Consider the following 14,961-nt stretch of genomic DNA (forward strand, 5'->3'; position numbering starts at 1 on the left):
AAGGAGTTGGCGATGCGCCGAGATTTGTTTGTGTTGAACGTTGGTTGTTGTTTTTTCCATAAACCCTAGATACATATTTATAGTCCAAGGGGCTTTCTAATTCAGGCGTGCACCTAACCGTGCACGGGTAAAACTCTAACTAACCGACAGGTATCCTACTATGTTACAGATACACGGGCCAACTCGCCCACATTTTGCATATAAAGGCCGATTCACGTATTTCTTATATATATATATTCTTCAAGTCCATCTTGATCGCGGCCCACCTCTGACTCGGTCAAATTCTGGTGATAACACATGCCCCCCTGGTTTTGGAAATGTCATTTCCAAAATCATTATGCTTATACCTCATCGGGTCATGTCATCTCGTCTCCTTAACTTTACCACCAATCTAAAAAATGAAGGAACGTCTTCTCTTAACCCTGCCGATAGCCAGAGTCAGGCGCCCCTCAAAAGAGCCGATGGTATCACCTCAGCCTCTATGATAAACGGGAGCAAGGTCAACCTAACTGCCCCTCCAAACGGTAACTTGCGCCCTTCGTCTGAGAAACTCAGATCCCCAAATCGCCGCCCAGACAGCTCTACGGATCTCAGATCTCAGCCGCGCCGTCCCAATCCTTCAGCGCATCCAATGGCGGAATCATCCAACGCCAACGCCATGATCTCCGGGCTGAAGGTAATCCTCACGGCCCCCTAGCCACATGCATCAATGTCAAGAGTAAACAGCAAACACCTGAATTAATGTTTCCTCCCACTATCAATTTTAGGTTTCAGACATCCTGCTGCCACATCCTTCTCTCGCAAATTCCATGTGCCTTGGTCCTCGTTCTTCCGAGAGCCCTGCCCTCTTAATTTCATGCGAAGCTAACAGGATCCCCTTTGTAAATCAGAATTTAGATCTGACTTCCTGGGCCGACTGCCTACGAGCCTGGCCTAACCCCCCTGAGGGCTGGGTGACATGGTACAACAGAGTATCCAAAGCTCATTATGCCACCTGGGAAGCTATAGGGATAGCCGATGCTCTGTCCTTATCATTGTCTCCTCTTGAGAAGAATGAAAACATTCTGAAAACCATCGGCTATTTCTGGTCTGACGCACTGAACTGTTTCATGTTTGGCCATGGCCCTATGACACCCACTCTGCTGGATGTGACTGCATTCAAACTGCCGAAAGTCCCTTTCACCCTTTCTTCTAAAAAAGAGTGTACCAGCTGGGGTGCCTACCTCAATCGTTATATGAAGACCAAAGGCCCTGTGACAGAGAGAGAACACACAGCCTTCCTGAACTTTTGGTTGGAACACTTCATATTCTGTGGCCCATCACTTGCCCCTACCAAAAATTACCTTTCCCTAGCCTATGAACTGGCCAAAGGCACCCATCTTGGTCTCGGCAAGCTGTTTCTTGGAGAGGTCTATCGATCTCTTCAACTGATGTCCGTCAAACTGTTCTCTCAAAAGACGGTTAAAGCGGCGGTCCCCGGTGGTTTATTCGAGTTATGGGCGCAGCTATACTTTCGAGAACCAGATCCCGGACTTCCCACCTTTGACCTCCCGCACCTTCCCGGATGCTAATGGCAAGGATATCCGATGCACCAGCTATGGCCAAGCTTTGTATGGTCTCCCGGGCAGCGAGGCTGATCCCTAAGGAAGCAGCAGGGTGGTTCAAGATCTTCTTCCAAGGTTTGGACAACCCCCTGTTCTTTCCTTATACTTAATCGGAGAATTTTGAAAATCCAGTCTCCTTTCGATTGGATAACTTTGCCGATGACGATAGCACCCAACATCTGTATTCTATCATGATTCGCCCTTGCTTCCTCCCTGTCGGCATGAGTACCTCGAACCGGATCATCAAGCCTGGATATGAGTGTTATCAACCGGTAGTGGTAGCCCGACAGCTTGGTCTCGGGCTGGTGCCGCCACACTTCTTCTTACACCACCTGACAGCAAGCAGAGCTGAACTGCCTGACATACTCACTGGCCAAAGGTGTTACACCTTCTTTGATGCTTTGGCCATCCCAGTTCCCCACAACCTCCGTTTCTCCTTTACCACCGACGGTTTCGAGACTTGGTGGTCCATGTGGAAGACCCATGTCTTCAGAAGGGCTTTAGGACCGCTGTTGAGACAACTCGATGCCGAGTATGACATCCCCGCAGACCAGGTATTATTACTCACATATTTCTTGTAACCGCTTATGGTAATCGCCTGGTGACCTGACTCTATCTTCCTAGCAGCAACAAGAGGGCCCGGTTCCCAAGCAAGCCGACGGCTCCCCCTTCGTATTTCTTCCTCCGGCTCCGGTGGTCCTCTTCTGCCAGAGCTCGCCACCCCTGAAGAAAGTCATAATGCAGAGCCAGCCGATTCCTCCGACGTCGGCTCCCAAGAGTAAAGCCACTTTGGGGCCAGTTGCCCCCCGAGCCTCGACTCAGGCGAGGACGGCAGTAAGGAAGGTGGCTGTCAGGAAGACCCTGAAGCGCAAAGCTCCCGCTCAGGAAAGCTTGCACGTAAGTTGACCCGTGTCTTAATTGAACACCTTTGCCTTCCCAATCTTTGTAACACGGTTGTACCTCTTCTTCCAGGCTTCTACTGAAGAGAACTCCAGTGAGGGAGCACAGTCCAGTCCAAGGGACTCTTCCCCAGATGACACAGAAAGGTCCACTACTCAGAGCCAGACGGATTCGCCAACGTCGGCTTCTCAGAAAAGGTCGACTTCCGAGCCGGCTGCCCTTCAGGTTCCGATCCAAACGAGGTCGCGCATGAAACATCGATGCTTCAAAAGGGCCCGCTCAAACCCGCAAGTCTCCTCGCCGAGCCAGGAAGTTTCAAATGTAATATACTCAGCGGTTCGTGTTCCACATCGTCTTGCCATTAAGCTGGATTGCCTTACCATTTCCCTTGCAGACTGATGGGACTTCTAGCGGGAATGTTGAAGAGGTGCCGATGCCATCTGCTGCCCTTGGCCTGTCCAATTCGCCAGGCGCGACTGACCAAGTAGCTAACCTAGCCCAGGCTGCCGTAAAGCCGATCGTCACAACATCGGCTTCCCTTCCTTTCTTGGGAGAGGTAAGCTCTCTCTCTCTCTCAAGCCCGCTCTTTTCCTTTGTCGTATGCTCATGCTGCTCTTGTTCGTCTGTAGGGGTGTGATCCTTCAAGCTTGTTGACGTTCGACCCCGACTCCATTGAGCCTGCCGTTTCCAAAACAGGTGAAGAGCCAGATGCTAGCGCGATCGACGGCCCACTCCAACGCCTCAAAGTCTTGCTCTCTTCCTCGGTCGATACGCTGGTCGAGAACCCTGAGGGAATCAAGGGTATCCTCGAGGACATCCAGCCCCGTCTCCCAGTAACGCTGCAAGTTAAGCTTTGGCAGGCAGTGTCTCTGCCAGTTTTCAGGTCAAGGGTGCAGTCGGCTCGTCAAAGGATTACTCTTCGCCGTGCCCAACTCCCGCTGAGAGCCGATATTGCAGGAAAATGTCAACGGCTGAATGAGAAGAAAGCCGTTCTAGACGCCAAGACCGCCACTTCTGCTCGCAGCGTCAGACTTGCGACCTTGCGCAAGGAACTAGAGGACCTTGAGAAGAGGGCCATGGAGACCAAACAACTTATCCAGGACGAGGAATCCCTCATTGCTTGCTCCCAAGAGGAAGCAAAAGGTCTCACAGCTGATCTGAAGGCTGACCTGGCTGAAATTCGTGCTCTGAGCAGCCAGCTGGTGATGGGGAGAGACGAGGACGACGAGGCCGAGATCGCCGAGGTGGATCGAATCCGTGCCGATGCTCTTCACGCCCTTAATGCTTTTCTTCAGTAGGGCCTCCTTGTGTAAACTGATGTGTGTAAACTTGCCTTGCCGCACTTGTCCAAGTCGGTGCATCTTCAGTAGGGCCCCCTTGTGTAAACTGATGCCTGTAAACTTGCCTTGCCGCACTTGTCCAAGTCGGTGCATCGGCTCTGGTTGCCACTTTGATTGTTTTTTTTATATATCGTCAATTTCCGCCAATTTCCCTATCGGCCGCCAGTATTCCTCCGCACATGTTCCACGGTGCCGCCGCATGCCCATATGATTAGGTGCCCCCCCGAGCCGATTCTGCCAGGAATTGCTGATATCGGCTCTACGGCTAGCCAAAAGACTACGATGTGAACGTCGGCTTTGTCAGGAACAATGTGGATTTCTTCCAGTGCCTCAGCCGACGCATCCCATTGCCCACTAGATCGACGTTGAGCCCAGACCGAAACATGGTGAGGACGATTTTTTGGCCGATTCCTAGAGTCGGCCTTTGTGTTAGTAGGTCCAAGCTGGTCTGGCGGTATTCCTCTATAGATCTTTGGGGCCAATCTCACGGATCGGCCTTGCCGCGTTTGCCCACACATAGTGTCGGAGCTGGTCGCGTGGAACGGTTTCTTCCTTGTCGCCGCTGTGAGAGCAGCTACCCTCATCTCCGTCCCTACCATAGTGGCGTCCAGGTTCCGGACGTTGATGTCGAGTGGGGATCTTGGTTGGCACTCCTCAAGGTAAATGCGCTCCACCATGTTAACGGTGGACGCCGGTGAAATCGGTAATCCTTGTGCTGCCAATACGCACGGCAACGGCGGACGGAGCTGGAACGCACTTTCATGTGAGAAACCCTTCCACTCGATGCCATGGGAGAGAGTTCTGTGGAAAGAGCCGATGAGTTCGGCTTCGAGGGTTGCCTTGATCTCGTCATGTTTCTTCTTGAGCTCATCAGGCAGATCCTCGTACTTGACCGGAGTGTCTTCCGCCATCTCGGATGTAGATGGCGATGTGGTGGATATCGAAGGTTGTCCCACCGGGCGTGCCAGAATGTGTTGACGTCAGAAACCCCCTGGCGGGCAGAGACGGGCAACACAGTAGAGCCGGGAACAACTAGGGCTGCGGCTGGCCCCGATCCCTCGGAGAGATGGCCCGCAAAGCCTCCCGGTCGCACGTCCGATGCTATCGCAAGGGCGTGCCACCTGACCTATACCTGGTCGGGAAGGTGTGGATGATGCCTCGCTTAGTTTCCTGCATGGCATACACGTAAACATTAAATACGAGCCTCGATCGGCTCTCGAGTTATCTCGTGAATCGGCTCAAAGAGCCGATCCACCCATGATTCGTACAAGGTGTCCGAATATATGGTGGTCCTGCTTGATCAAGATAAAGCTAATTAGATCTACGACGATTTAGGGTTTTCACCGCATAATCGGATCATCCTACTCACGATTGGGCCTCGCGCTCGCGCACGGTGACCGTAAGCCGATCCTAGACAGGGCCTAAAAACCAACACGAGGTTGATCCCCGAACATCCTTTCTAGGGCTAGCAAACGTCACCCTACACGCCGCTGGATCCTCCAACCCTTTGTAAGGCCTAACTATTGCGGATGTTAAACTAATCCTTGATGAAACAAGGAGCAACCGTAACGGATCAGATCTACTAAACTATGATCAAGCGGGGTGCCGCCCCTACACCTAAGATAGGTGTAAGGGCGGCTAGATGTGCAAGGGTTGCATAACGAAAGCATGTAACTCGAAGAACAATGCTAACCCTAACACATCTAAGATAACTACGTTGCTCGCCATCAAAAGGCTTCGGCACGAGCAACGCATGAACAACGTGGGCAGGCTTGTGCTGCCTAGATCGCAAGATGCGATCTAGGCAGCATGGTGCTACCGGAGAAACCCTCGAGACGAAGGAGTTGGCGATGCGCCGAGATTTGTTTGTGTTGAACGTTGGTTGTTGTTTTTTCCATAAACCCTAGATACATATTTATAGTCCAAGGGACTTTCTAATTCAGGCGTGCACCTAACCGTGCACGGGTAAAACTCTAACTAACCGACAGGTATCCTACTATGTTACAGATACACGGGCCAACTCGCCCACATTTTGCATATAAAGGCCGATTCACGTATTTCTTATATATATATATTCTTCAAGTCCATCTTGATCGCGGCCCACCTCTGACTCGGTCAAATTCTGGTGATAACAACTGTAAAACTATCTCTTCTTCATCATTTCAAGATTTCCAATACTATGTTTATGACTATTGTTCTAATCATGTGTGAGTAGTCCTCATGGGCTAAGGTCTGAGACCTAGTCTTGTTGCATCAAGTGCATCTCTTTTACTCATGGGATATTGTGTCGAATGATAATAAAGATTTCTCTTTTGTCTTTAGTATTTTTACATCAAGTCTAATACTTTACAGGTACCCAAGTCCACAAAGGTTGATAAAGGTATTAAGGTAAGAGTTGAGGTAGTTGCATGATCCGACGCTTATACCCAACTTGAGAGAGTGGATATCAATCAGTAGTGTGATTACATTCTAGGGAATTACAGTGACATCATATATCTTAATGTTGTTGTCTATTTATCTAATATATGTGGTCCCTTAAGATGCAACAGAGTTCATGGTTGGATAATAGATCCATATAGTTTGTTTGATGCCGCTTATGCTCTTACCAACACACATCTCCCACAATAGACTGTGAATCTTTGTTATTGCATATTCATATATGTGTGCCTCATTTTATCCCATTTTACTATTGCACAACTACTGTTAAAATCGTGGTCCTGGCCTATCTCCAACCATTAATGCACAACCAAACAAAGAAAACATTTGGTCCACTAAACAACAGCTAAACAACGAGTCAAGATTTTGTTCAAGTGATCTTACACCAAAAACATCATTCTTCCAAATGATTCGGTAAACTTAGGTCTCTAGGGAAAAAGTGACAAGTACTACAATCCGATAATCCGGGTCGAATGTATCACTCACTCTCTCTAACTTCTCCCCCACACACTCTCCACCCCGCTACTGCACCACCACGCTCCGTTCCACAACCAGCATCGTCGTCCCTGCCCACCCGCACCGCCGCCTCCATCTGCACCATCGTCGATCCGCCGTGCTGTCATCTTGGTCTGGCCCATGCCGCCACCATCCTCACTGCACCACTGCCTCGGTCCGCCACGCCAGCTGCCTTGGTGAATGCCGTGCGGCCACCGCCTTCTCAAATTTTTGTGTAGATAATTTGTTAGTTACGTTAGTGCAGTTGTTGGATAGTGTTAATGTTAATGCAGTGTGTAGATAATTTGTCAAATAAAATAGTGTAGTTGTTAGTGATGTTAGTGTAGTGTCGTGTAATTTGTTTGAGAAAAGTACTCTAGTTCTTAGATTTGGTTCCTAAAAATTGTGAGTGTAGTATAACTAAAATTGGTAGTTTATTTATTAAGTTGATTTATCCGTGTTGTTAGTTCCGTGCTAGAGCGGATGTGTAAGTTCCGTGGTGTGCACAAGAAGAACACAAAAAAACCATGTGTGTGTGTGGGGGGGGGGGGGGCAATCATGATCAACCAAGAAAAGCATCATCTTGGCACGTGGTCGGATCCAGAGGTGTGGCATGCGCCTATGAATGTATGGCGGTGAAACACTTGAGCGATAAGGAAATTCTCAGCTTCCCCGATGAGCGACGTGTCACGCACTTACTCGCGCTATCATGGATGAAGATGGACTCCAAGGTCGAGGAGGAGGGAGCACCGTCAGGCCGAGGCATAACTCTTCGACCAAGAGGTGAAGCACATCGTCAGGTCGGAGCCTGGCATGCTGGAGGGAAACCCGCAGGTGCTCTCCTCTAGCGCGGGAACCTTTGGCGTAGGCCTAGTGTGGGCTAGCATCACGGACAGGAGGTCGTCCCAGCAAGACGATGATTTGTTCAGTGGTAGCGATGCAGACTGCGTCAACCATGATTTGTATGGAGGCATTGACAAGAAAGGGCGCGCGGTAGAGCCTGAAGATTGATTAAGTGGCCTAGTTTTTGATGTTTCGATTGTCCTATCATACTATGAGCATGTTGGAACTACTTCATGTATCTTTGTTTATATTGTCTTATCATACTATGCAACTATCAATCCTAGAATGGTCATGTTGGAACTACTTCAGGTATCTTTGTTTCGTACTATGCTAGTTGTTGATTGGTAGGGGTACCTATTGGAGATATGCCCAAGAGGCAATAATAAAGTGGTTATTATTATATCTTTGTGTTTATGATAAATGTTTGCATCCCATGCTATAATTGTATTAATCGGAAACATTAATAATTGTGTGTTTTGTAAACATAAAAGAGTCCCTAGTAAGTCTCTTGTTAAACTAGCTTGTTGATTAATAGATGATCATTGTTTCCTGATCATGAACATTGGATGTTGTTAATAACAAGATTATAGCATTAGGAGAATGATGTGATGGACAAACACCCATAGTAAGCATAGCATAAGATCAAGTCATTAAGTTCGTCTTTCTATAAGTTTTCAATACATAGTAACCTAATCCTTCGACCATGAGATCGTGTTAATCACTTACACCGGATAGATGCTTTGATGACATCAAACGCCACTTCTTAAATGGGTGGTTATTAAGGTGTCATTAAGTATTCTGAAAGTATGAGTTGAAGCACATGGATCAAGAGTGGGATTTGTCCATCCTTATAACGAATATATATACTCTGGGCCCTCTCGGTGGAATGCCATCCAATTAGCTTGCAAGAATATGACTAGGTCACAGGGGATGTCATATCACGGTACGAGTAAAGAGTACTTATCGGTAACGAGGTCGAACTAAGTATGGAGATACCGATGATCGAACCTCGGATAAGTAAAGTATCGCGCGACAAAGGGAATCGGTATCGTATGTTAATGGTTCTTTCGATCACAAAGTCATCGTTGTATATGTGGGAGCCATTATGGATCTCCAGGCCCCGCTATTGTTTATTGATCGGAGAAGTGTCTCGATCACGTCTGCATAGTTCGTGAACCGTAGGGTGACACACGTAAGGTTCGCTGCTATTGAAGTAGATATGGAATATGAGATGGAGACCGAATATTGTTCGGAGTCTCGGATGGGATCCAGGACATCACGAGAAGGTCCGGAAAGGTTCGGAGAATAAGATTCATATAATGGAAGTCATCTTTCGGGGTTCAGGACAAGTTTCGGTGTTTGACCGGAGCTTCTAGAAGGTTCTAGAGGGCCACTGGTGGGCCCACCACCCCGGGAGGGGCCACATGGACTGAGGGAATGCTGCGGGGGGCTCATGGGCCAGCAGCAGCAGGCCCAAGAGGCCCAGCCGGCCAGCCCCCCAAGAGAGAAGATCAAATCCCAAGGGATAAGATCAAATCCCTATTTTTTAGGGGGGAAGACTTGGGGGGGGGGGGAGCCCCCCCTCCCCATGCGCCAGCCCTAGGGGGTTGGAGGGCCAAGGGGGCAACCCTGGACGACCCCCACTATATAAAGAGGGGAGGGGTGGCCGGCCACCAGCCCTTCACCCCAACCCTAGCCGCCACCTCTCCTCCCTCCCGCTTCTTCATGCTCCGGCTTAGGCGAAGCCCCGCAGGAATTCTCCTCCACCACCATCACCACGCCGTCTTGCTGCTGGGATTCAAGGGAATCTACTACCTCCGCTTCTCGTTGGAACGGGGATAGAAATGTCATCATCGACACCGTACGTGTGATCGAGTACGGAAGTGCTGCCGGATTGCAGCACCGGAAGGATCGTCTTCATCAACCACGAGATCTGATCTCGTTAAGTCTTTGGAACTTAAGAGGGTTAGTTCTCATCTATCTCGTTGCACATATCTCATAGATTAGATCTTGAATTTTTCTGTAGATTGGATCTTGGTTTTATTCGTCTTTGCGGTATAAATTTGTGTTCCCTATGCAACAAACCCTACAGTACCTGGTGCCATCATGGAGATGCACGAGGCGGCACAAGCTCCCTTGTGCCCCAGGAGCATCAAGTGAGCGGTGGCGGAGGCCTTTGCTTCTCCTCCCATTTCCATTCGTCAACAAGGTATTTGTTTTTTTCCATTTGTCTACTCATGAATCACAAACATATATATGCTAATTGTTTAATTGATCTTTTATTTCAACATTGAAGTTCTAGTGAGATTTATATTCATGGAAACCCAAAGAGAGGCCTCAAGTTCACAAAGGAGGAAGATGAAGAATTGGAGTTGGCATGAAAAACTCAAATAGCTCTTGAAGTAAGGTGTTGAGTAGACGAACCAACAGACATATGCTATAAATAAATTGATGAACGTTTCAACAAGAACAAGAAAGAAGACAATCATCATTCATATGGTACATAATGATCAGTAAGAACAATACGCTTCAACTTGAATACGAGAACAAGATATAAACTATTCCATCGGGTTTTATTTGTTTGTATAAACTACCATTATGCATTCTAGCTGTTTGTAAGAACTATGACTATCTATCAGCTTGTATGAACTATGATGTGAGTGTGTTATTTGATATTGTTGCCAAAATAAATAATAGCAGTAGATCTTTTCATTTTTGGAAATAGTTAGCGGCGTTCTAGCGGGTCCCTGTACCACTAGTATATAAGATATCGACGCCTTGGTCACTAGCATGCCGTCAACCGTATTTCAGTTACCGACGGCATGGTGGTTGGCATACCGCTGGTAACGTATACCAGCAGTGATATACAAACGACGTGTTGGGTACACCACTTAGGCACTTTTTGGCACGCCGGCAATAGGATTTTTCCTACTAGTCTTTCAGATTGGTGACAAAACTCACACTTTATATTTCCATGGCTGATGCGTTTGCTTGCATATTTACTTTTTTACCCATGATACTTCTCATTTCCCTTGAATATTTGCTTTACCCGGGTCAACCCTTCAATCATATTGGGTTGATGCGGTGACATGCGTTACACTACTGTCCAAGTCAGCAATAGGCTATTGTGGTGGTAGAGATTTTTTGTCCAACGCCGAGTCAAAGCAAGTTTTGTATATGGTAAGTTGTGCCACATTCTTGAGACTTTCTTGTGATTGCCCCCATCAAAATGTCATCATAGGATGTACTCACCACACGAGGGAGCACCATGAGAAGAGGTATCCAGAGCGTCTGATGTAAAGGTCTTCCAATGAACACGTTTGTAACCCTATCGTGCCCTAGCTTTCAGTCACTCATAGATGGGTCCCATGGATGTGGGCACCACATGTTAGTGATCTAAAGCAAAAATATGCTACCTTAGGGGAACCGTTGCCCTCCCAACGACGCACATTAAAGAAAGTAACTCGGATCAAGATTGTCCCAACCAACCCCGTTCCGAGTCCAAGAGGCCATGTGTGCCCCCACAAATAGCTCCCAATGGTCCCCACAAGAAGTGTGCCTACTACAGGGAACATGGGCCCAAAATTCAAAGTTAGACCTGTTTCAAAACTCCTGGCATATACACACCTCAAACCCACTAACTGGTTGGAATTTTTCACGTTTTTTTAATTTTTTGATGAAACTACATTGAAGAATTCAAACTATATAAAGTAACCTGAGAAATACTTCTCCCTCCGATACATAATAAGTGTCGTTATTTTAGTTTCTTTCTTGTTGAATATGAACGAAAATCATGACACTTATTATGGATCCGAGGGAGTTGTAATTCAAACTACATATAGTGAGTAAAGTGAGATTTTTTTTAGGTCAATTGGCCTAACCGTTCTGAAGTTTCAGCAGTTTTGTAGCTTTTGGCCAAAATTTGTTCGAATATCAAACTTCAAAAGAATCAGAAAAATATCCAGTTATTCAAAGTACATGCAGCGACTATAATGTAAATTGTTTACCTAATCTTGGCCTAGTCGATATGAACGTTCACCTTTGGCAAAAATTTATCAAAATATGAAGCTTTTGAAAAAAAAATAACTCGTATAAAATTAGGGTAGCTTACTCCAAGTTCACTGACGGAAAAGAACTAATGGACTTCAAACAGTATAAGTTCATGTTCACGACGATTTGAACTCATTTTTTTTATAATAGGCGCTTTATTACTTAAATTTAAGTAATTTCCGGTCTCTGCATAACCAAGATGTACACAGCCATTCCAGAGTCACAATTCTCACAAAAGTAATAAAAGCAAAAAAAGGCTAAATACATATCAAACATGAGCAATTGTAGATCGTCTAAGAAGAAAGTGGTGATCCAATCCGTAAATTATGCTGCCACTCACGTAGGGAAAAAGTATCCCTCGCTGTAGCTTCCAACCGTGTACAGACCTCCGTAAAGAGGTTGCAGTTTTCCATTCTTTGCGATGCAGATGGCGAACGAAGAATAGCGGTACATCTGTATATAACCTGCAAAAGAGAATAATTCTTATCATTAAATTTTTTGTCATTTATACATAGTCAAAGCGACCATACAACGGCAAGCGCTCCCACCCTAATAAGCATTCTAAACCTAAGATCAATACCATGAAATCAATTATCAAAGATATTGGCTACACTACAGATCAGAAGCTACTTGGATGCATGACCATATAGATCTGGCAAAGTGACACTGGAAGAACAGGTGTTTAATCGTCTCATTCTGATGACAGAATACACACTGGCTCCTTCCAAGCTAATTGCGCTTAACAAGATTATCTTTGATTAGGATTACCCCTCGACGTAAATACCAACAAAAATCTTAATTTTTTGTGGTATTTTCATCTTCCAAATTTTCTTGTTCTTATCGACTGGTATATCAGGTTGGATAATTGCATTGTATAAAGAACTTAAGTAAAATTCCCATTGGAATGTAAGTTCTAACGAAATTCACCAGGACCTACAGAAATCTGAATGGATTCCAAACGAAGAAGTAAGGCATTCCACGCAGCTAGCCTCGGGACATATAAATCTCGTCTAAACATCACTGGCGGAGGTGAGGTCGCCATTACTAAAGCAATGGTATCACTTTTGCAACTAACAATACTATATAATGCAGGATATTGTTCAGGAAGAGGCCTATTCCCTCACCAGGAACCCTCCTGAAACCGTATCTGCGATCCATCATTTATAAAAAGAAACTACCATATTTGAAGAAAAACTTCTTTGTATCCATTAAGCCGGTCCAAAAATGTGAGTCCCCAAGTTTCCATAGGATTTGGGATAACTCTTTCTCGTCAATGTACTTTCTCTTAACGAGAGTCTACGATACACCATCCTCGGTAAGAAGCTTGAAAAGCCACTTACCTAGTAAGGCCGAGTTTTTGACCTCAAAGTCATGAACACCCAGCCCACCCATATCTTTTGGATGGCATAAAAAAATCCATTTAACCGGTCGATATTTCTTTTTCTCGCTATCCCCTTGTCAAAAAAATATCGATCGATAATAATCGAGCTTGTGTAGAACAACTTTGGGAAAAAGGAAGAAAGATATCATATACAATACCATATTAGTAAGTACTGAATTAATGAGTACCAGTCTTCCTCCTAGGGATAACACTTTACCCTTCAAACTACTAAGATGCTTCTGAAGTCTTTCCTCCACTAGTTTGCACTCAGCAATTGTTAATCTCCGATAATGGATCGGGATCCCCAAATAGTTGATAGGAAATTGGCCTTGCCCAGAACCAAACAAATCCGTATATGCGGCTGTTGATTCCTGGGCTTCACTGAAGCAAAACAATTCACTTTTATGAAAGTTGTTATAAAAGCGACAAGCAAATAACAAAGAACGAAACAAGAACACACGCAGGGGACACAAGATTTAACGTGGAAAACCCCTTCCAACACAGAAGGGGAAAAAACCACGGGCGCCAGCCAGCAAAACTTCACTATATCGGGAGGTGTTTACAAACGCCGTTGGTTATCTTATAATCTGATAAAACCTAGCCGGCGGCTTACAAGATGTATATATAGGCGGTGCCAACGATCCGCACCGTACCGTACGATTCGGCCCAAGCCTCCGGCGACGGGCCTCGCTCCGCTCGTCAGAAGTTAGCCTCCCTTTAGTATATGAATTTGGATCACAATATAACAAAAGTTAATTTTGAGACCCGATAATTGCTCAAAAGCAACCAAGTTTAACTTAGATTTCAAGTTTTATCGAGGTCATGTTTCATAAATAAAATTTTATCATCGGGGTATTAAAGGATTGCCAGGCCACGATCAACTAGATGTGGACTCACCCCTTCAATCTGACCATCAGACTTAGCGCGTTTGATCAAGATAGTGAATTGATACGTCTCCAACGTATCTATAATTTATGATGTTCCATGCTTGTTTTATGACAATACCTACATGTTTTATTCACACTTTATATCGTTTTTATGCGTTTTCTGGAACTAACCTATTGATAAGATGCCGAAAGGCCAGTTGCTGTTTTCTGCTGTTTTTGGTTTCAGAAATCCTAGTAAAGAAATATTTTCGGAATCGGACGAAATCAATACCGAAGATCTTATAATTCTCGGAAGCTTCCAGAGCACCGGAGAAAGACGAGAGGGGAGCCAGGGGCCCCACCCCACAGGGCGGCGCGGCCCAAGGGGGGGCGCGCCCCCTAGTGTGTGGGCACCCCGTGGCCCCTCCGACTCCGCCTCTTCGCCTATTTAGTCGTCCCTGACCTAAAACCTCGACCAGTTCGACGAAACCAGAGAAAACCATCCAGAGCCGCCGCCATCGCGAAACTCCAATTCGGGGGACAGAAGTCTCTGTTCCGGCACGCCGCCGGGACGGGGAATTGCCCCCGGAGTCATCTCCACCGCCGTCTCCACCGCCATCTTCACCGCCATCGCTGCCTCCATGATGAGGAGGGAGTAATTCACCCCCGGGGCTGAGGGCTCCGCTGTAGCTATGTGGTTCATCTCTCTCTTTATGTGATCTAGTTGAATATCATCTATGTGCTACTCTAGTGATGTTATTAAAGTAGTCTATGCCTCCTTCATAGTGTGATGGTGACAGTGTGCATGCTATGTTAGTTCTTGGTGTGATTGTGTTGATCTATCTTACACTCTAAGGTTATTTAAATATGAACATTGAATATTGTGGAGCTTGTTAACTCCGGAATTGAGGGTTCGTGTAATCCTACACAGTTAGTGGTGTTCATCATCCAACAAGAGGGTGTAGAGTAGTCCTATTATGTGATCATTGTTGAGAGTGTCCACTAGTGAAAGCGGGATCCCTAGGCCTTGCTTCCAAGCATCGAAT

This window comes from Lolium rigidum, chromosome 7 (assembly GCF_022539505.1).
Source record: "Lolium rigidum isolate FL_2022 chromosome 7, APGP_CSIRO_Lrig_0.1, whole genome shotgun sequence".
NCBI lineage: Eukaryota > Viridiplantae > Streptophyta > Magnoliopsida > Poales > Poaceae > Lolium > Lolium rigidum.